Raw genomic sequence first — 3,602 nt, 5'->3', positions numbered from 1 at the left:
AAGCCTTGTACTCTTATTTTATCAGATGTTCTATTACTAACAAATGTCAGGTCTTAGGATGGTTTCTTAAATTGCATTTCTGATGATTACTCTTTTTCTGCTTTGCTTTAAGTTTTATGATTCTTTTTGTTGACTTCTGCTTGATAGGTTGTGGCTTACGGCTCAGGTTAAGTGTTAGGCTTACCTACTTGTTGGGTGTAATAGGTGACATCATGACCTAAAAAATATGATCGTGACAACTTTAGTTGATCTCTCTATAGTTTACAGGTATCGATCACAAATAGGATCCACTTCCCTCTATAGATTAGTTTCATAGGATCTTCAGGGTCATACATGCTTCAGTGACCAAGTCAACTAAGTTTGCAGCATTTCAATAAGTGATATAAAAGTATTGTGGTAAAAGATTTGGAAGAGATCTATAGGGAGGGATGCACCTCCACCCATATCTTCACAAAAGTCTTCTTAGATCACTACTTGCCATAGGATACATGGGATGCCCGAGTAGACCAAATTCTGATTTTTTGACATGGCAATATGAGTATTTGAGAATATGCTTTGAGATTTGATTCCTTGAATAAATATGCACCGAATTTTGTTGATATCATGCAGGACAAGATACATCCCTTTGTGGTAGGACTGTCCTCTAATAAGATTGAGGTTTGCACTAAAACCAAACTTTATAATATAATGGATATTTCTCGAATTTAGGATTTTTCACAAAATATAGAGGAGCTCTGATGTCAACAATATATGATTGAGAAGGTCAAGAGAGAGTAACATAATATTTCTAGGCCCATTGATTCATATGGAGAGTTTTAGGATGGTCCTAAACCTCACTATTCTAGTAGGCCATCTAGGCCTCCACTATAATAATTTAAGGATAGCAAGTTTGATCTTTATAGACAGTCAAGTCCATGTGAGGGTTTTTTAGCATCAGGCTCTCAGCAGCAGAGAAGTTCAAACTAGAGTAGACTAGTATTACCATATTATGTTACTTGAGGCAATATGTACTTAGCATAATGAATTTTGTAGCTTGTCATTCATATGGACAAGACGGTCATATATATGAAAAGGAACTATGAGACTAGAGATCAGTGTGGTATGAGTCAGTGGATTGGGTAAGAAACATGATTCTCCTTATTTGTTCATTCAATGGGACATGAATCCCAGACTTAAGCAGGCAAAAGAGAAAACATCTAGTTTTAATAGTGGACAAAATTGTACATATTCACTAGCAGGCTGATAGGATTGAGAGTCATAATCAAATGCTATGATAGGTACATTGAGTGTTTTCTCTCATTGTGCTTATGTTTTGATAGATCTAGGATCCACTTTGTCCTATGTTATTATGTTAATTATGAAATTTTTTTGTATAGCACCAGGGTCATTACAATGATCCTTTTTGTGTATACCCTAGTTGTTGAGTCTATTATTTTGAGGAGAGTATATCAGGGTTGCATGGTAGAGATTGCTGGTCATATACCTTTGTAGACCTGATAGAGTTAGAAATGGTCGATTTTGATGTCATTAGGAGCATGAATTGATTAGCATTTTCTTATGATAATGTCGAATGTTGGACAAAGATTGTCAGATTTTATTTTTAAGAGAGGTTGTCCAAATATGAAAGGCAATGCGACATCATAAAAATGTAGGTTTATTTCTTATTTAGAGGAAATAAAGATAATTATTAATGTTTGTATTTGTTATATTATTTAAATTTGGGATATAGATAAAGAACCATCAACTCTCTAGTCTATTTTGGTGGTAAGTGAGTTTTCATATATCTTTTTGAACAAGGTTCTTGGTATACTCCTAGAACGAGAAATTAATTTTGCCATTGATATGCCGCCAGCTACACAACCAGTATTAATTCCTTCTTATAGGATGACTTTTGTTGAGCTAAAGGAGATAAAAGAGCACTTGAAAGATTTTCTAGATAAAAGCTTCATTAATGCTAGAGCTTCGTCGTAGGGTGCTCTGGTTTATTTTTAATAAAGAAAGATGGTTCACTGAGTATGTGAATTGATTACCAGTAGTTGAGAAAACTGACTATAAAGAATAAATATCCTCTTTCGATAATTGATTACTTGATTGATCAGTTGCAGGGTGATAAGTACTTCTCCAATATTGACTTGCGTTCAAGGTACCATTAGATGATAGATAGGGAGAGAATTATTCTGAACACGACCTTCAGGATTAGGTATAGTCACTTTGAGTTCCTTATGATGTATTTTAGGATGACAAATGCTCCAACAGTGTTCATAGATGATGAACAACGTATTCTAAATGTTTCAAGATCTATTCATAGTTGTATATATTGATGATATTATGTTATATTTTATATTCAAAACTCATCATGCAAATCAATTGTGAGCAGTGCTTCAGGTGCTTCTAGATCGGGAGCTTTATGCGATGTTTTCAAAGTGTGAGTTTAGGTTGAACTTTGTAGCTTTGTTAGACCCTGTTGTATCAGATGCAAGCATCATGGTTGATTCACAAAAGTTAGAGGTCGTGAAGATTTAGCTTAGGCCCATGACTCCAATAGAGGTTTAATGTTTTTTGGAATTAGCAGGTTACTATAGGAGATTCGTTGTCAGCACCATTGCCGAAGCTAACTTACAAAGCAATTTATTAGTTCGAGTGGACCAAAGCTCGTGAGCTTAGCTTTCAGAAGCTCAAGGACATATTGACATCAACATTAGTTTTAGCCTTGTTAGAGGGTTCAAAGGGCTATGTGGTTTAATGTGATGCTCCAGGCATTGAATTTGAAAATGCCTTGATGCAACATGGTAAGATAATTACATATGCTTAGATCTTGACCCACATTACTAATTTTGGAGTTTTTATGTATTCTCGCACTTATGACATTACGTTTTCTATATTATGGCTGCTTCGAAATGATTAATTTCTATCATTTAGTAATGGAATTGGATTATGTTTGAAATTGATTTTCCCAGTGAGTTGGGTTTATTTGCTCGTGATATGAAAAAAATATAATACTATACAAATTTTTGAATTTGTTGTTGCTTTATATTTATATAATTTTATGATATGAAAATTATATTTTATGTTCAACATTAAGTTAAATTCATTTAAATGTAAATTTAAACTATAAATTATATAATTCAATCACACTTCAATGAAACTATCAATTTAAACTAGTAATGCTTGTAGTTTGCGTAGCTAAGCAATCTTTTAATTTTTTAAAATGCGCGCAAAATAAAACATGGAAAAAGTTGACTCGAGCTCGACTTAGCTTGAGTATAGTTATATTTGTTAAAATTGGATGGGCTCAACTTGAGCTTAACTCAACTCAATACTATAACAAGCTTAGTTGAGCTCAGCTCGGCTCCACATCAACCCTACTTCTATCAATTGTGGTTTATTTGATAAAACCTATTGGACTGCAATTCCTTTGTCAATTGTTCCAATTATCTTATTTTACACATGGACAACAACAATTAATGATGCGTGATTTTGTAAAATAACAAGCATATATGCAAAAGTTTTAAAACATGGACCTCAAAAATTTAAAATTTAGAGTGTATTATGACTAGTAAACTAACCCCCCCCCCCCCCCCCCCCACCTTTTTTTTTTTTAA

General features: G+C 33.6%; 1 protein-coding gene across 1 annotated transcript in view; it reads right to left on the bottom strand.

Moving 5' to 3' along the window:
• Positions 1-3,470: 3,470 nt before the first annotated feature.
• LOC102593456 (probable receptor-like serine/threonine-protein kinase At5g57670) overlaps positions 3,471-3,602 on the bottom strand; it is a 5,773-nt gene continuing 5,641 nt past the window's right edge. The window contains exon 8 of the mRNA XM_006365728.2: positions 3,471-3,568. The gene's annotated coding sequence lies outside the window, so the exon portion shown is untranslated. The remainder of the gene's footprint in view (positions 3,569-3,602) is intronic.

This window comes from Solanum tuberosum, unplaced genomic scaffold (genome assembly GCF_000226075.1).
Source record: "Solanum tuberosum cultivar DM 1-3 516 R44 unplaced genomic scaffold, SolTub_3.0 scf00581, whole genome shotgun sequence".
In the NCBI taxonomy this organism is placed as follows: domain Eukaryota; kingdom Viridiplantae; phylum Streptophyta; class Magnoliopsida; order Solanales; family Solanaceae; genus Solanum; species Solanum tuberosum.
This window is presented reverse-complemented; position numbering and strand designations above follow the sequence as displayed.